Raw genomic sequence first — 20,653 nt, forward strand, 5'->3', positions numbered from 1 at the left:
CACAGCAGTTGGATCCCAACAATCAGAAAGTGATGGGATATCCCAGACCTAACTATGACTTTCTATAGTAATATTATATCTGTAATGTGATTACAATACAGAAAAGAGATTGAATGAAATAGTTTGAAAATACTGTAACATTAATAGGGGAAAAACATCATCATACCTGACAGCCATTTACCAACTCTAGTTTATGTGTTTTCTGCACAGAACATTAGGCCCATGGTAAATACCTACTTCTCATTGAATCCTCAAAGAAATATTCTCAAGACGGAGCAATATACTATACTGAGGACATATTGATCTTCCTTAGAAAATTAACTCCATTTCTTGTGTAATGCACTGTTTATAAACTATATCAAATAGGGTTGGAGACAGGTCCCCTGTAGGAGACCATTTGGAAAACAAATCAAACTTGCATTGAGTCATTTGGCAGATTGGTAGATAAAGTTGAATTTTAAATACTGAAAATATGTAGAAAAACTTTGTGTGTGTGTGCACTCGCGTGTCTGTATGTGTTTATGTTTTGTGGGTTTATGTGTGTAAGAAGGAGGATTTCTTCAGTTTTACATGGATGCCCCCCACCATTCATCACAGTGGAGTAGCCCCTATTTTATTACAGAGTCACAGTTTACATGAATGGGACAAGCTGTATTAGCTAACACAGACACTTGTATGGAAAAGGTGCTGGTGAATTGCTTGAACTAACTACAGAATAGATTTTCCTATTTCTGCACATTTTAAGAATGCTTAATCAAGTAAATCCACCTTGTTTGTATATGCCCAGATATCTGTGTCTGAAAACAGCTTCAGGAGATGACCTAGCCCCTCTGCTTGTAGGCCACTCCACCCATTGCAGATGAAAACATTTCTTATTCAGCCCACACACAGTATAGCATCCCCTATATTGGCCCCAACAGTGTATTAACTCCTTTACTGATCCCCTCAGAGTATAACACCCCCTTTACTGACCCCCACAGTTTATTAACCCCTTTATTGGCCCACATACAGTTTAACACCCCCTTTACTTCAAACAATATATTGCCCCCTTTCCTTATCCCCACACAGTACAGTATATTAGCCTCTTTACTGGACCCCACAAAGTATATTGCTCCCTTTACTGGCCCCCTCATAGTATATTGTCCCTTTTTAAAGCCCCCCTCCAATGTATATATATATATATATATATATATATATATATATATATATATATATATATATTACTCTCTTCTTTTTGGCCCCCACAGTAATACATTAGCCTTAGCATTTTCCAAAAGTTATGGGTTTCGCCCAAGCCCACACTATTATACTGTGGGGTCTCAGGGGTAATGAACAAAAAAAAAAAAAAAACTGTTAGCGGCACCTTGCCTCACCTCTCCTGGGCATCTTTGTGGTGTCTGGTGGCACCTGGCATCCTCTTCAGACTTCCATCATTACAGGTTGGCGTTGAAGTCTGTGATTGGACCTTAGCGGTCACTTGGGGCTAACTTTATGAGTTCATGATGCTGGGTACACCTCACGTTGCTGCTTAGACCATATTACAGGCCTCAGAGTTCTGTAATAGGCCATTGGCACGTAACAAGAAAGTTAATAACAGAAACTAGCGCTCCCTGTGCAGAACCTGTGATTCTTTTACATAGGTGAACCCAAACAGCATGCCCTTAAAACCTTTGTGGTGGGGTACTCAACTGGGACACAACCACTATAGGAGCATAATAAATGAATGATGGGAAGGCAGTGTTCATTGGCATGCTGCTTCTGGACCAATGAAGACCGCATAGGGATAAACTCCAATCAGAGCTCAGAGACTCAGTAGGAGAAAAAACACACTAGGCTCTGCACTTACTCCAAATCAAATTGTGCAAAAATGAACCACAGGATATTATAACTTACCACTGGTTTTATTAAATTAAATGTCAATGATTATGTGTTTTGGGGTATAGCAAGCACAAAAACCCCTTCTTCAGATCAAAAGACTTGTGCAAATGAAAGATATCTGCTATTACTTGCACCCTAGGAATTCTATGATACGAGGATTTAGGTAGACTAAGCTTTAGAATGCGAAAATTTGGTCCGGCAGCAAAACGTCTATACCACCTGGTCATAAAAATGGCATAACCATGTTGCAGTACATATATTACTGCAGTGCTATGATCATTTTGCACATTAAGCACACTGCTGTAGTTGTACATTACTTTAAGACTTGGAACTACTCTTCAGAGAGATCTTTTTCTTGTAATCATAATACACAGTACATGATATGACATGATATGGATGTTTTATAGAGGCAGAGGATGCCAAACACTGTAAGCCCAACATTTACAAATAAGGAATGGTATTCTTAGTTTATTCCCCCAGTGTAAGAATGTAAATAGCCCGGTAATTTTGAATGCAATAAGGAAAGAGATGCTAATGCAAAATCCTCTGAAACAATGTTTCATCAGCCAGATGTTTCCATTAGGATGTAACTTTCCAGTGGCTTTGACCTGGAAATATAAATATTAGTAACAATCATTGCATGGAGTGATGAATTATTACACACTGACAATTGGGCAGCACTTTTTCATAATTAAATACCGGGGGTTTTGTTAAAGATGTATTACACTATAAAGGGGAATTCAGAAAAACAGGAAAACCTTGTGAACATTCTCTCCCTCTTTTGGTGTGGCCGGCACACATTAATGTGTGCTTACAGTGTATGCTGTTATCAACTAAATGAGATGTGCTACAAACATAAGGATTGAGACAGTATGAGTGAGGTGCTACTATGTCATCTTTCATGACTGTAGGCATGAGGATACCCCTTCCGAAATAAAACAATAAAAAAAATGGTCAAAATTAGATTCATTCATACATTGATAGATGGTTCTTCAGCTTTGCATATGTCAAGCTTCCATAGAAATGATCAATTATACCACAGTAAAATAACAGATTTAGGGTTTTGAACATTAAATATGTTTTTATCTTTTAGTTGGCTATTTAGATAGTTGACCAGTCCTGCTGAAACTGGTGGGCTTGGCCATCATTGATATAAGGTCTACAAAACACTTCCTAATATATATTCTGTTTCTCTGATTTATTTTCAGATCAATGATCTTAGAGTGATGTTTCATTTGCAAGCTCACTACCCCTCTCTGTGAGCTATTCAAGCTAGCAAACGAAACATCACAGCACCACATGACCTCAGATGTGAGAGTGATTTATTACCTGTGATTTTATTGTGGGGCGAATGGAGAAGAGAGGAGTACACAGAAAGTGAGAGCAGGTAGATTAATCTTGGAAAATTTAGTTTGTGCACAGATTCACTGCATGAAAATAACAGAGATATAAGGAGCAGCAAGAAAAATAAAGCCAATCAAAGGGAACAGTAAGTATTTAGCACTGGTGTGGATGTATTTGCAGATAACTTTTGGAAGCTAGATAACTCCTTTAAATCAACCAGTGGCTTAGAAGGATGATGGAACGTCTTGTTTTAATAATTTTTGGTTTTAGGTTTTCTCTCCATGTTCCTAGACCTTATGTTCTTGTGTTTTTTTTTTTTCATTACAAGTTTGTGATAGATATGATCATTAGTGTCTCCATATCCAGGTCCATGTCCATCATACATTTTCCTCTTAACCATAGTATGCAACACCCAAATATTACTACTATACAGTTGTAGTTGTGTCATGTTTGTGTCATGCAATATCACAATATAATGTCCATTTAGTAATGTCATCTGGCACCCATATACAGGTCAGTTGTCAGATAATGCCCTTCTTTCCAAGGACGATAAAACACAGGTTAACACTGTATGTCGGCTTTCTTTACTTAAAATAAATGTAATGATATATATTTGGAAATGTACCATAGTACTATTAAGTTAGTATATTAGGAAAAGTGTATTTCTCAAAAGAGAAGCATTCCTGATCTGATATAACAAATTGCAGTATTAGAAATAGCAGGGGAGAAGTTGTACAAACGGAGAGAAAGTAATCTCACTTAGCTGTAATGACTATTGGTGCTGACAGGAACACCCTGTTGATTTGAGAAAGGGACAATGTGTTGTAACACAGCTTCTACAAGATATCTACAATATGTTACACTGACGCATCCATGCTGATATAATATTGAACAGATAAGATAATGACCATTTAGTGCAGATGGCTCACTCCAGGCCACTAGGGGGCAGCAGTCCCACAGGACTCAACAATTAAACAATTAAACGATTACTCCTAACAAGATTGTGTCATCTTTCACTCAAGTGCCAAAAAAGTGGTGATATGCCACATTAAAAAAGTGTACAAGGATGCCATCGACTGCAAACCCTCTCTGAAAAGAGAAGGGCCCCACACTGAACCCAAACCCTTTGAGCCAAAAGGTCCTAAAAGGGTCAGAGAACAAATTATCTCCCAACGCTAAAGCAAAGGGAGACCCGTTTTGATCCTGGCTTCCACATGGGCTCTGAACTTAGTGTATTACCAAGGACCAAAAGATACCCATCTCCACAAACGCAAAGGTGGGCCAAAATCTAAATTCCATATCACTATCACCTTTGGAGTGCAGAAGGAAGCCCACACAAACTCCTTGTCAATGTTGTCTTTGGCTGACTTTAAGACACCAGTGCTGAAAAGCAAGTGTGCTAACCACTGAACCATCATCTACAACTATTAGAATACAGGAATGACAAGCCGGAGTAGGACACCATGGATCACTGGAAAAGCTTGTTCTCACCAGAGGACAGAGTTTCATCATTACACTCGGTGTGAAGGAAGAGGAGGCTTCCTTTGCACAGGCCAGGTGGCTGAAGATTTAGGCTCTAATACTGAGTTTTTATCTACTTAAACTCTTTTATTACATTAAAGACTTTAGTAAAGTCTGTTTAATCAACAATCCAATTCTCGATCTTGTGTTCCACCCTGCACACATAGCCATTGCCCATTTTGTTTTCATAGCTGTTCTGCATACCCAAGCAAACATTCTGCTATACAGTTATTAGATATGCATCTGCCCCTGCCCTGAGCTAGTGTGGGAACAGTACGCTCGGCCACAGTAAAATGGCCAAACAGACATACTCAGTGGGCTCTGCTTGAAGCCCGATTGCCTACCACTCATCCCAAACCAAATATGCATTAAAGCAAAAGCACTCATTTAAATATCACAATATGTCATTGGATCTTACATCTTGAAACCAAGAATGTCCAATACTTTGGTAAATAAAAAAATTCTGCTTTAAGTACACATTACAGACTTCAGCAACTGGACTAGATTGACATGCTTACAAGTTTCAGACACACAGATTCCTTAGTCATGGCATAGTAAGCAAAGATATTTCCCAGAATATACATACCCCACAACCATTGAAATCACACCAATGGCATCTTGTGATAATTTCAACTACTCTAAAACCCATTAAACTGGATTTCTCTTAGTGATCGATTCTGTATAATGCCACTAATAAAAGCAGCTATGAAAAACAAATGGCAGTACTCAATTAACTAAAAACCATCCATATGAGTTAAACATATTACAGGATCTGTAAATCTAATGCGGATCAAGATACAATATAAGGGCCCCTTCACACTACGGATACGCTGCCTGATTCTGAGCGTTAAAACACCTTCAGAATCAGCGCGTATAAAGCAGATCCCATTCATTTCAATGGGAGCCGGCATACGAGCGCTTCCCATTGAAATGAATGGGCTGCTTTTTACTCTACGAGCGCTCCCATTGAAGGGAATGGGAAGCGCTCGCGTGTACGGCTCGGAGTAAGCCGAGCGCCGGGCCCCTTCACACGGCGAGCCGTACACGTAATGCTTCTAAAACCTGTTTTTCAATATCCACAAGGTGCATCAAAGATATGACAACATACTGTGCACATAATCATATGCCTTGCATACTCCATATTACAGTTAAACAGGATTTCAACCTTTAAAAATTGAAGGTCTATCCTTAAGATAGGTTATTGATTTGATACTGGAGGGGTCCAATGGTAAAGACCCCTGTATATCAGCTGTTTCCCAGAGCATGCAGATCCTATCATTTTTTTTTTACTTGGAGGGCACTGTACTGCTCACTTGCACTAGTTCAAATATCTATCCTAATGATATCAGAGTCACTTTATACATAATCCTAAATCCATTGTGGGGAAGGTAGCTTGGTATCAGCAATGGTGTGGACCCAACCAGTCAGACAGGGACACAAAACTGTAGCAAACAGGTTTATTTACAAAAAACTGCAAAATAAACTTTCACTTCAGGCACAAAATAAAATACAGCCTTAGCTTCAGGCAAAAAAAAAAGAACAACAAAACCCTGCTTGTCTTAGCACCAATGTCACGGTTGTGTAGTTGCCGGACAACCATGGTACTGAATAGTGCTAGCACTACTAGGTAAACGGGGTAGGTAAGCTGTCTCTAGCGCTACGACGGCTAACTAGGCCCTGCCTGAGGGTGTTGGTCAGCTGTTCCTGAGCTAAGCTCGGCCCCGACAACTACTGGCTCTCTAAACACGAAGACCTAACAGACAGGCAGGATGAGAGCTGAAAGAGGCTAGGGACTGGGAAACTAGAATGCAGTCACCCCTAGTGAAAGGATAAGTGCAGCTGCAAACAGTACTACCTAGGACATGCTGGAGAACTAACTGGTGCAGCTTAACCACTAAATACACAACAGGAATTGGGGAGAGGAAAAGTGGAGTAGTGAGGAAAAGGTATCACAGGACAGGGGCAAAACAAAACTGAAACCCTAAACAGAAATTCACTAATACCAAACAGTGACAGGCAGCAAGAAATTCAGGGCAGGGGTTGAGTAGGAATGTTTGAGGATAAAACAGACTCTCACACAGAACAAAACTCACACCACTTCCAACTCAGCTCCAGAAACCGTACAACTCCAACTAAACTCTCCTTCTAGACTGGGCCAACAATCCTAACTGATAACCATGAAAACCAGCGAGGGCTGAAGCCAGCAGTCAGCCTGATAGAGACCCTGGAAAGACCTGATAGGTTGACGACAATTACACACACCTGAAGCTCACATCCACTGAGACATAAAGCAAGCTCAAGTAGACACTGTGGCAGAAACCCAACCACTATCCCAACAGCTCAGTGGCCAAGAGAACTGACCAGAGAACCAGAGGACACCGGCTCAAATCCCCAGATGAACACCACCAAAAAACACGCAACCATTTTATAAATGACTCACATCCTGACAACTAACTAAACAATAAGTACTAACTGTACAGGTGGCTTACTACCAGCCATATAAATCAACAAAAAGAGAATAATACAGTCTCACCAGACTCACAGTATCAGGACAGACCCAGGCACCTCCTCTCATTCCTAGGATCTGCCCTGAAGTGCAGGCTCTGCAGCCCTTTATGGCCCAGTAACAGCCATAACCCAGGGCTGAGGCCTACTCAAGACCCGCCCTGGACCACACATGTGTCAGAAACCTGGGGGAGATATATCAGGATTCCAGCACTCTGCCTGTCACCTTCTCACAACATTTAATATGTGTAACATCTCTGCCTGTTCGGGCCTCTGCGCCACCCTCTGCTCGCGTCCTGCGGCGCAGGAGGCGTGTGCAGAGTCACTGATGGGTAATTTACTCAAGGTACTAAACTAGATCACTGTAGGAGTAAATACTAAAACATAACTTTTACTACTATTTGTTTAAAATTGGCCTAAATAAAATGATAACACAATTGCAGTATGACTTCACTATTATCAGGCAACAATTAGTATTTGTATTGCCTATACAGTCATCTACAAAATAACTTTTTCCCATATGTAGCTCTCAGATAGTTTGTTGAGAACCACACAGTTTACCCCTTGATATCTGGGTACTAACAAATGCAGAGACCAGAGACCCAGTTGATCAGGTAGCAATCAACATCTCCCAACAGGTGAATGAAAGCTCTGTGGTCTATTTACTACATATGCAAGGCTGGCTGTGGCACAACAGGTCCCAGCCAGACCTTAAATAGCTCCATTCATCACAACGTTTTGCAGTGATGTTCACATATGCTGCTAGGTATTTCTATATTGTGGAGCCTGTATTTAGCCTGCCTCCATTTATTTTTTGAAACTTGTTTTATTGAAGATTGTACAGCATGGTGTAAACGAGAAATAAGCAACAATAGCCAACAGTCAAACGAAAACAGTGCTGCAAAGTCAACAATGTCACCAAGTCCATAGGCAGAAACCCTGAAGCATGACTGGGGTTTGAGAGTTGAAAAACAAAGAAAATGGCATGAGTAGCAAAATGGCAAAACTATTTACCCTCGTCCTCAATACCGGACACTTCCCCCAAGACCGGAACAAAGGCCTCATAACCCCCATCTACAAGAATGGAGACCAATATGACCCCAACAACTACAGAGGGATCTGCGTCAGCAGCACGCTGGGGAAAGTGTTCAACAGCATCATCAATAACAGAATCCTCACCTTCCTCACACAACACGGGGTCCTCAGCAAGAGCCAAGCAGAGTTCATGCCAAACCACCGCACCACAGACCATATCTACACCCTGCACAGCCTCATCAAGACCCACATTCACACCAGAAGAGGTAAGATATTTGCCTGCTTCGTGGACTTTAAGAAGGCGTTCGACTCAGTATGGCACCCAGGCCTGCTCCTAAAACTCCTAGAGAGTGGAATAGAAGGAAGAACGTATGATGTCATCAAGAGCTCCTACACCGGAAACCAATGCAGTGTGAAGGTGAATGGGAAAAGGACAGCATACTTCCAACAGGCCCGAGGGGTCAGACAAGGCTGTAGCCTGAGCCCAACGCTCTTCAACATCTACATCAATGAACTGGCTGCAGCCCTTGAGGCTTCACCAACCCCAGGCCTCACCCTGAATGACCGTAAGGTGAAGTTCCTGCTATATGCCGACGACCTCCTACTCCTGTCCCCCACCGAGAAAGACCTCCAAGAAAGCCTGTCAGTGCTAGAAAAATTCAGCAACACATGGGCCCTACCCATCAACCACAAGAAGACCAAAGTCATGGTATTTCAGAAGAAGGGCCACAACAAAGCCCCCACCCCACAATTCACACTGAATGGCTCCACACTGGAGAAAACCAACAGCTACACTTACTTGGGGCTGGAGCTCAGCCAATCAGGAAGCTTCAAAGCAGCAATAGAAACCCTGAAAGCAAAAGCCTGCAGAACCTTCTACGCCATCAGAAGACAACTGTACCACCTCAAACCACCACTGAGGGTCTGGCTGAAGATATTTGATGCAGTCATCGCTCCGATCCTCCTCTATGGCAGCAAGGTTTGGGACCCAGCCACCTACCCAGACCAGTCAAAGTGGGATTCCAGCCCAACAGAGACCTTCCACTATCATTCTGGACACACATACAGGGTAGCAGCCCTGGCTCTTACCACCACCAAGCCTGGCTGAACCACAGAGCCCTGAGAAAACCTGATGCCCCCCAACCAAGCATCAGCCATCTGCCAAGCCAAAACCCCCAACATGCCCTGAACAAGGCTCAAATAAAAGGAGTCATTGAGAGAGACAAAGAGCGGTATGTCGAGGAATGGAGAAGCGCAATAAATAACTCCAAGAAACTCACCATGTACCAGTCATTGCAAAGGGACTACACCATGGCCAACTACCTGGAGAGAATACGCCACCCCAAACACAGACAGACCCTGAACCGGTATAGACTGAGCGCCCACAACCTGGAGATGGAAACGGGGCGACACAGGCAGACGTACAAGCCACGGGAGAACAGACTGTGCCAACACTGTGACCAGGGGGCCCTAGAAGACGAGACCCACTTCCTGCTACACTGCACCAAATACTCAGCTGTGAGGGCTGTCTACTTTCAAAGACTCTCTGCGCACATCCCAGACTTCATATCTGCAGACAAGAAGAGGAAACTCTACATCCTACTGGGAGAAGAAGAGGCCACTGTGGAGATCGCTGCCCAATATGTGTCCAGCTGTCACCAAACAAGAGGAAGATGAGACCCCACGGACTGTTGTACCCCAAACCACCCACCCCACCTCCCCATATAGCGGTCACCAACTAAGAGGAAGATGAGACTCCACGGACTATTATACCCCAAATCAACCAAAGCCAGCCCGATTCACCATCTGCACCTCAATTCGCAAATTGAGACTATATTGGCCTCTACTGTGTTTCCTGCCTACTCATGACATGGACTTTTTACAATAAGATATATGACCTGAGTTCATAATATCTGATGTCCTTATGTTCGTATCTAAATAAATCATCATTGCACTTGAAGTCTGACAAGGTGAAGTTTATATGTTCTGTTTAGAAAAGGGTGAACCAATGTGTTCCAAGCCAGGTTTGACCCGAATATCCTAAATTCTCTGGTTTTAACAAAATCAAATACTTTGCAATTCATCTCAGACTAACTAAAATGCTGATGTGATAATACAGAAGGGACGTGTGTGTGACGTCCTGGCATCATCTGAAAGCCTCTCAGCAAATGATCAGTGGTAGGTATATGACTTACTGTGTAGATGTAACATACAGTACATAAGATGCTGTGGGCAGGAACACAAGATATTTTAGTGATAGTGAAGCTAGGGGATGGACTTAGTCCCGTAACTACTACTGGAATAGTCGTAGCCTGCTACTTCGGGGCTGCAATCTTAAAGGGCCCAGTGGTTTGCCTAGTAGGTCCGTTCCAAATGAACACATCCAAAATGAACTGCTATTATTATACTGTGGGGCCTCTTCAGTCCACACTATACTGATTGGAGGCCCAGGGGAGGTGATAAACTTAAAAAACAGTGTTACTAACCCTCCTGGGCTCCGGTGGGACTCCCTGCTGTATTCGGGCATAATAATGCCAGTATAACCCACGTCTATGGAATTATTGAAAAGGACTGAAGAGAGCAGGGAGTCTCACCGGTGCCCAGGAGACGTAAGTAACATGGTTTTTATGTTTTCACCTCCCCTAGGTCTCCAACCATTATACTCTGGGGTCTAAAAAGACACCAGAGTATAATAATAGTCCATAGATGGTGTATCCCAAAAATTTCAGATCCTGCCAAACATGAAAATCTATCCAGTATTTGCAACAAACACTGTTGGGGCCAATATGGAATATATTACAATGTGTAGTTGTCTCTATGGAACATAGTGCTTTGTGGAGGGACCGCTATGGGACATTATACTGTGTAGAGGGGCCACTGTGGGACATTATACTGCATGGAGACCTCTGTGGAACATTATAGTGTGTGGAGGGGCCACTGTGAGACATTATACTATGTGCGATGGTTGCTATGGAATATTATAATGTGTGAAGGGGTTGCTATGTGACATTATACTGTGTGGAGGGACCACTATGGGACATTAAAGGGGCCGCTATGGAACATCATACTGTGAGGAGGTGCCGCTATGGGACATTATACTGTGCAGAGGGGTCACTATGGAACATTATACTGTGAGCTGGGGCTGCTATGGGACATTTTACTGTGTAGAGGGGCCCTTATGGGATATTATACTGTCTGGAGGCAACTTTGGGACATTATAGTGTGTGTAAATGGGATGTTATATCATGTGGGGGCTAGGAAAGGGGGTGCTATGCCATGTGGTGGGAGGCCAATTATAAGTTTGGTGTGGGGTCCAGTCTTTGCTAGTTACACCCCTGGACGGATGTGTTATTCATCACTGCATGATCCAAACAAATTACTCCATTTTCTTCTGCAATACACAACAGCAAAACTTACAATAGAACTAGAGTATCATAGGAGTAGGAAAACTAGAATAAGATTTAATCAGAGTTAATCAATTGCAGGCAGTGATAAAAATCAAATGATTGAAGAGAGGAGAATATCTGCACTGTGCTGTGAACCAGACGGTTGCATCATATAGACAATGGACAGTTAACTCTTCAATTCCCAATAATCTAATTTTGTCTTAAATCTGTTTTTCAATAGAGTAGTTTAATTTGTGGCTGGTCATTCCTGTTGGTGAAAAATCTTTTGTTAAGTTTTTTTGGGAGAGTTTTTTTTTCTGTTAAATATATACAAACTGTCATTCTGACAGCAAAACACTGATCCACCTGTGCTACCTGAAAAATCTCCGTTTGTTAAGTTTTGGGTTTTTTTTGTTATCCAATAGATGGTGACGCATCCTACTTATCTGAAAAATCCCCATTTGTTAACATAGCAAAGTGCAAGATTTGTTATCCATTGGCATTCAGGCACACAAGTAGAAACTAGGTCTCTCCATACTTACATGAAATGGCATCACCATTTGGGAAAATGGAATTGACCGCTCCACCAAGTGAGCAAGACTGTTCTATTCCTGCTTCCCATGATTTTTTTTTTGGTGGCAGGCCACATCCACACCTAGGACATGGCAATTACGCTGTGGATATCTACTGCATCATCACTATCTCCTGTAAATTTATCTGGAGCACCACCACTGGTAGTCCACGTTCTGTAGAACTAAATACACCTCTTTATTGCTCACCAACAGCTACCTAGCTACCTAGGGACAGGGATGCCTCCCCGTTTACTTATGTGCTGGCAAGGATGAGGCTAGAGAAACCACAAAATCATTGTCAGTAGTGCTTTATGGAGGTAGCAGTTGTTCAGCCACAAAACTATTACCACAGGTTGCTCTGTTGTAACAAGGATCAGCTATAGCAGTTACCCTAACAGTACACATTCTAAACATTTGGCAAATTTTTTTAGCATCAGGACAGTAGTCTTGAGGCAACACAGCAATTGCCAAGCTCTCGCACGGGCTGGTGCTCAGCTCCTGAGGTACCTACTTCACTAGTACAAACTAGATTTACTGAGCTTGCCTTTGGATAAAGTCAGGCTCCTTCCTGGGATTACACCATAAAGACAGGTAGCCATAACATGATTTTTTTTTTGGTGGCAGGCCACATCCACACCTAGGACATGGCAATTACGCTGTGGATATCTACTGCATCATCACTATCTCCTGTAAATTTATCTGGAGCACCACCACTGGTAGTCCACGTTCTGTAGAACTAAATACACCTCTTTATTGCTCACCAACAGCTACCTAGCTACCTAGGGACAGGGATGCCTCCCCGTTTACTTATGTGCTGGCAAGGATGAGGCTAGAGAAACCACAAAATCATTGTCAGTAGTGCTTTATGGAGGTAGCAGTTGTTCAGCCACAAAACTATTACCACAGGTTGCTCTGTTGTAACAAGGATCAGCTATAGCAGTTACCCTAACAGTACACATTCTAAACATTTGGCAAATTTTTTTAGCATCAGGACAGTAGTCTTGAGGCAACACAGCAATTGCCAAGCTCTCGCACGGGCTGGTGCTCAGCTCCTGAGGTACCTACTTCACTAGTACAAACTAGATTTACTGAGCTTGCCTTTGGATAAAGTCAGGCTCCTTCCTGGGATTACACCATAAAGACAGGTAGCCATAACAGTCCTAATGTATCTCTAAGCAGAAGACCTGAAGGTACATGAAGAAAAGTTCAGTGCCACGGATATATACAATTCAGCATCTAGCCATGCAGTCTACATCTTCATTTGTGCACGAATGGCTTCTTCTAATGTTCTCACTGAATTTCAGCATGGTACTTTAGTATAATGCCACGGTTATCAGAAGTCACTTCTTGAGATTTATTTTCTCATAGACATTCCACTTTAAATTGTATGATAAAATTGGATCTTGGCTTAGCTTTGCTGAGGAAGTATTCAGTACTCATGCCATTGGGACTTGTGCCCCTCATTTAATAAATCTTGAACCCCAGCAGCACCCCTGACAAGAACTATTTTACATCACTTGAGCTGAACAACTTGAGAGGACAAGTCCAGGTTTTACTAATCTTGTGTACTCAAAAACAAGAATCAATATTTTTAATAGTCTCAAAAACACCAGTGTAACATGTAATATACCACCCAAACAACAGAATAGGGACAGATTTAGGTGCTGGTTTACATACAGATGAAGGTGATGAAAATCATTAATACACAAGCAACTAGAAAAGCCAGGCAGATTTTCTCTATAGCCTCTGGTATGAAGATGGGATCGCTGCCCAGTATGAAATTAGTGACAGAGTGTTATAGGCATTTTGATGGCCTCAACAAAGTGCACGGGTACTATTGATAGGTTGTGTTGTTGACTTTCTTAACTGGATAAAGATAGTTTCTAAAATTTCTTTTAGGAAATCAGTGTACAAATTCTACCAACTACATCCCCTTTCGGCAAGTCAAGATAACTCCTTATGGCCGGACATACAGTGCCCTCAAAACTGATGTGTCTCCATTTTAGGGGAAGGCTTTACAGTACACTCATGGGAAGGAGTTTGATTGTAAGCAGAAGTGTGAGTGTAGGCGAAGTCACACTTCATTCCCAGGACCACCCTGCTTGCCCTGATTCCTTGGTAGATACACTTCAAGTGTTCAGTAGATTAGATTAGCAGATTATGAGATTATGTAATTATTACCATGCATTTAATGAACCATTTCCTTATCTTGCTCTATAGACCGCATATTCCTAAACCTTGATGGGAGGGAATAATAAACAAGAAAAGACCAAGTAGTTTCTGAATTCTAAGTAAAATTGATGCGGTAACCCTATATGATGCTCAAGAGATGCATACATAAATATATCTGTGCACTAGTCCAAGGATGTACATAGTTTTGTAACTCAATTCAGTGCATTTTAATTCTGCTTTTAACTAAGCTGTATTCACAGAGGTGTAATATTTCCGCATGTAAATGGAACTCTACTTGTGAAGATATCCGCAGCATGCTTATCTTCATTTTTGTTTCTGTTCCAGAGGAAGAAATATAAGTAGTTATGAGGTAATGCTCCTGCATTAAGGACCCTGCAGGCAATGCTAAGTATTCAGTCATGAAAAGTAAATCTTTGGAAGCAGTGCAGTCTGAAGGAGTATGCAGACATGATCTATTTAGGCTTTGCCATTCATTCACCTGCTGCCCTGACTATATATATGTGTTCTGTCTACTTTCTAGTATCTGTATGGAAAAGTAGTTGCCCTGTTATTGTGAGCTAGATGATGTAATGCTGCTGCCCCTTTGGTTACACATTTAGTTATAAATGAAAGTGTTGCTATGGTTGGTGATCATTCTGACATATGCCTGTGTAAAGTGATGGAGGCTTCCACCTTCCAAAAGTATGGTCTTAGGTGGAAGACTTAGACTGGGTCCTCACCCATGATATATGCTGTTTATATAATGCGTTTCTGCATATATCCTGTTTATTCTTCACGTCTGTGATGTATAATCAGCGCCGCACCTCCCATGAGGCAACCTGAAGCGACCACTTCAGGTGGCTCTATGCCAAGGCCCCAGGGAGGGCGGCATTTTTGCTAACCTAAGCCAGTCCAGGACAAGCTGTCCTGGACTGGCTTAGCGCCGAGCGATGGTTTGGGGAGGCCACTGGAACAGCGCTGCTCCAGCAGCCTCCACTCACGCTCAGGCAAAGAGTAGGCCCTCTCTGTGCCTGCTCTCTGCCTGCAAACGGCACTAAGCCCCGCCCCCTTCAATTCACCACGCCCCCTCCGCTCAGCCACGCCCCCGCTCCGCCCCCTCATCCCGGAGGGAGGGGGGCGGCTTTCTGCAGTTCGCCTAAAGCGGTGAAAGGGGCAGGTTCACCCCTGTGTATAATCACTGTATGTACTGTATATTTGTATATGTTGCTTTATTGGTAATGATTTATTGCTTTTGTGCTACTGCAACTTTAAGTATTTACTGCTGCTTCCCTCATAGACTGTAAGCCCTTGCGGGCAACGCTCTCCATTCTACAGTTCCAGTTGGTCACTGTTAGTATTGTACTTGTTTTGCATATTTCGTGTACTGTCTGTAAACCTTCAAACGTACGCAAACATAGAATTAAAGTTGCTATACAAATAATATTAAATAATTTATTTGCTATGTAAATCTTGTATTAGTATGAGGTTTGTATATAGTTAATATGTAATGTGAGTTTGTCTTCTTATATGGGCTGAGTGGGGGTACAGAAGGTCCTAGGTGTGGGAGTCTTCTCTGAGCCATAGAGAAGTGAGATTGTGCAGGGAATGAGTAGTGAGCCTGAGCGAGACTTCAAAACATAGAAAATGGGGATTCAGCTGCCCTGTCTTTGGGTAGGTCATTGTAATGTGTGCTTCTCAACCAAGCACAAACCCCAGAAACACCAGAGTGCACGGCAGGGTTACCCAGTAACAACCAGTATGGTGAGGGGCAGAACCTTGTCTCTTTTAGGCCACAAAAACAGAAATCTCTAATGTACTGGGAGGGAACCATCCAGTGTGAGCCAACCTGCAGGGTCTACCACAAATGGATATTCATTTGTAAGAACAGGTATGGGCACAAGGATTGGGGGCAATTTAAAACCAAGTATTATATGATGTGATGTTCTATAATGAGGCATAAAGGTACAGCATCCTCCAGAAGGATGGCATGGGTGAACGCTCTAGTCACACTGGGTGGAAAAGTCTCATATAAAGAGAAAGTTATCCTGCAGTTTCCAACCATTGCAGTAGCCTGACAGTGCTGTGTGTATATGAGGCAGTCCTGACTGGAAACCTGACATTAATGGACAGCAAATATTTCAGGCCTGAGAAGCAAAACCCATTGGAACTGAATTGAACCCCCTGTAAGAACTAGGCATCCGCTGATCTCATACTGAGGGGGTTGCTTTGTGTTCCCAGGAACCACTGTCAAATTTGTACCTTTGACATGTACGCTGTTGAGACTGAAAGGGACCCCAAAATGTTGTATGACATGGGGGTCACGTGGTGGCACAGCCCAATAAGGAATGTATATTAAAATTGATTGAAAGCATTAGGTAATTCCGATGAGGAACTTTTAATACCAGTTAGTTTCTCCACAGTGCGGTGAGCTGTCCCTGGCACCAGCAGGTTAGGTTGATTGTTCTAAGTCTGCCTGGTAGCAGATTGAGGCAGCTGATTGGTCAGCTGTTAAAAGTGGCGGGAAATCCTGGCCTTAAATATCGTCATCTCCAGTGGTCCGGGGCAGTTGAAAGAAGATTCCGGTCGGAGAAGTTAGTGCCCCCTCCTGTTTTTCCCTTAATTTTAAGAACTGCAATTTTGCAATAATTTTTTTTAGTAGGGTGATATTCTCCCAGGTATTACTGAGAGGACTGGATTTTATTGTGTTTCATTGTGTATTTATTTATGGGGGTTTACAGTTACGGTTAATTTAATTAAAAATATTAATTTATTTGATTTGAATTTATTAATTAATTTTTCTGAAGTATTTTTTGAGAAGTGGAATTACCGTATAACCTCCAGTATAAGCCGACCTGAATATAAGCCGAGGCCCCTAATTTTACCACAAAAATCTGGGAAAACTTATTGACTCTGCATTACTAGGAATAGTAACCACAGTGTGTACCTGTGTGTTTTACTTTCACTTTCAATTCTCCTCGATGCAGACACAGGAGCAGGGAAGTATTGAGTCAGGCAGCACAGGACTGCAAGGACCTGCATAAATTAAGTGAATGGGGGAGTGTCCTATATCATTACTGTAGCAACCACTGAAGGACACTCCCCCTTCACTTAATTTATGCAGGTCCTTGCAGTTCTGTGCTGCCTGACTCCAGTATAAGCCAAGGGGGGCTTTTTCAGCATAAAAACTGTGCTGAAGAAGTTGGCTTATACTCAGCGTGTATACGGTAATTGTATTTTGGTAACCTGATAATAAAACATCAGCGCCTATATATTCCACTACATTTGTGTCAATGTGTTTTATTTAATATTAACCATTATAAGTATGGGGTAGGTTGAATTTTGGGTTGTTACTCTTTTGTTGAACAATTACTACCTTAGTAAAAGTACCTGTAGAACTGTGTTTGTGTTTCTCAGACAAACTACTAAACACAGAAAATGGGAAACTTGTTGCCCTATGCTCAGGTAGGTCAGTGTAAGGTGGACTACCCCTTGGAAGGGGATCTTAACCTTACACTCACCTTTGTGCCAGTACCTAAAACATAAAACTACTGCTAGTAGTAGAACATCAATACATCCTAAAATGCCTAATCCAGCCTTATGATCTTTTTATAACGTATTTTCCCCCTGACGAAGCCACATAGTGGCGAAACTCGCGTCGGGGCGCGTTACCTACATGGAGGTCCTCTCATAGGTAAACAACATTTTTGTATTATGTTAACTTTGCTCTGTATATGCACTCCATTTTGAGATTATGCTGACATTTATGAAACCATGAGTATTATATATGCTGCTATATGTATAAAATGAGAGTGACATTTACTTGCTATTATACAGTATTATAATAGGGCCTCCATGTTTTTGTATGGTTTGTACCATCCCATCTATTACCCTCTTTTATATATATCCTTTAACATGTATTTAAATAAAGTTAGATATATTTTTGTTGAATCTGTTGTGGCAGTTCGCTTTTTTAAGCACAGTGTTATATTTATGTAGTTCTGCCAATCCTTGCCCTATAAACTATTTGTGTGTATTTCTTTTTACATAATGTGTACTGCATACTTTGTCTTTTGCAAAAATACACATTTAAGGTGTACTTATAATACCAATTAGCACTTAACCTTGTTAATCACTGATGAGCTAAGATAGTCCACGGCTAGCACACTGGAGTGAGCTGCAAGTACTAAATAATTATCTAATTATCTGTGAGTGGGGCTCGATGGCTCCCTCTGACTTCATTGTGTCACATTCTTTGCATTGCTTCATTATACAGTTTCATCTACAGAATGCTGAGGCAAGCATTTTTGGCATGCTGCGGCTGTTCACTTGTAGGCAAGTATAAAACTGTAATATAATATCAGTAATATTCTGAAGTTAAGAAATATGAACTATAAGCATTGTACTGTTCTTTCTCCTTTTTTTGTATATTCTCTCTACTATTTTATTATTGCATTAACAAAACAAAATGAAAATCATAAAAAATATATTGACGTAATATATAATTAATTCGGTATTAATTATCAGCTTATAGGACATTATGCGGACACAGTGTCTCCATTTATATCATACTACTCAATGAGAATATCAGGAAAGCTGGTTCCATGCAAAACCAGAGCTTCTAGAAATTGTGACTGAAAAAAACACACCAAAAGTCGCTGGTCACAATTTCACCAGGCTCTTTACTTGCGGTTGTTTACAGGTACAGTTCTACAGATTGCAGGTAATGACCCTTACCGACAGCTACAGATGCAGACCTGAAGAAACACAGCAGAGTTCCTGTTCACACAGGGGATGCACCAAACTCACATGGACCCTGCCCAGGAGCGTGACGATCATGGTTGCAGGGAGTGCAACTGCGACTGGGCCCAGCAAGGTACAGGTCCAGCTGGAGATGGCTGGGGCCCGATACCACTATGACAGAGGTTGGGGAAAGCCTGGTTCCCCAACCACTATACATATTGTAAATGAAAAGGGGCCTTGGCATGTCAGATAAAAGTTGGCATCACAAGACACTTGTTACCCCACTGACCCTGCCTTTAAGGCTATTACTGTAATTTGCTCCCCTACTTTTTGGAAAAGCTCAGGTGCTTCTTCAAGACTCATATGGTCACTCCACACAGATGATAAGCTACACTAGTCGAACTGAAAGCCTGGAATGGACTCAACTCCTTAGGTACAGAAAAAATCCTATTATAGGGAGCTTTCAGTACTAATTTTACGCTGATAACACCCAAATATATACCTAATCATTTGACAACACCCCTGTACTACTACAAAATACCAGTGATTGTATGTCTGCTGTCTGTAATACCATGTATCTTTGTCTTCAAAAACTTAACTTCTTGTATTTCTCCATTCTGCCTTTTTCTCTTTTTCTGACTGCAGAAACATCTATCTTAAGCCAGTCACTTCATCACAGAATAAAATTGAAACTTCTTAGACTCAACCACAAATTCTCTTACAGTATTGCACCTCTCTATAGCTTCTCCCTTGTCTGTTTACCATCCTACCGCTCCTCTCCATTCTGCCAATGACCTTAGACTTTCTCTGTTATACGAACACCCAACTCCCATCTCAAAGACTTTTCTTGAGTTGCACCGATTCTCTGGAAAGCTTTACCATACAATCAAATTAATACTCAAGATCTGCAGTTCCAAACAAGCTCTAAAAACACATCATTTAGGCAGACTTATCATTCTAGATGATCATAGTTCTCTAGATTTTCACCAGTGGCGTAACTAGGAATGGCGGGGCCCCGTGGCGAACTTTTGACATGCCCCCCCCAACTGACGCCGACCCCCTCCTCCACACTCTATTATGTCCCTTAGTAAGCCCTACACACAGTATTTTGTCCATTAGTGGCCCTGCACACAGTATTATGTTCATTAGTGGCCCTGCACACAGCATTATGTCCCTTAGTAAGCCCTGCACACAGTATTATGTCCATTAGTGGCCCTGCACACAGTATTATGTCCCTTAGTGGCCCCTGCACACAGTATTATGTCCCTTAGTGGCCCCTGCACACAGTATTATGTCCCTTAGTGGCCCTGCACACAGTATTATGTCCCTTAGTGGCCCTGCACACAGCATGATGTCCCTTAGTGGCCCTGCACAGAGTATTATGTCTCTTAGTGGCCCTGCACACAGTATTATGTCCCTTAGTGGCCCCTGAACACAGTATTATGTCCCATAGTGGCCCCTGCACACAGCATTATGTTCCTTAATGACCCCTGCACACAG

General features: G+C 42.0%; 1 protein-coding gene across 2 annotated transcripts in view; it reads right to left on the bottom strand.

Moving 5' to 3' along the window:
• The window catches only part of SYNPO2 (synaptopodin 2), a 178,068-nt gene that overhangs the window by 49,382 nt on the left and 108,033 nt on the right, over window positions 1-20,653 (bottom strand). The gene's annotated exons all lie outside the window — the stretch shown is intronic.

Source organism: Leptodactylus fuscus, chromosome 1 (assembly GCF_031893055.1).
Source record: "Leptodactylus fuscus isolate aLepFus1 chromosome 1, aLepFus1.hap2, whole genome shotgun sequence".
NCBI classification, from domain to species: Eukaryota; Metazoa; Chordata; class Amphibia; order Anura; family Leptodactylidae; genus Leptodactylus; species Leptodactylus fuscus.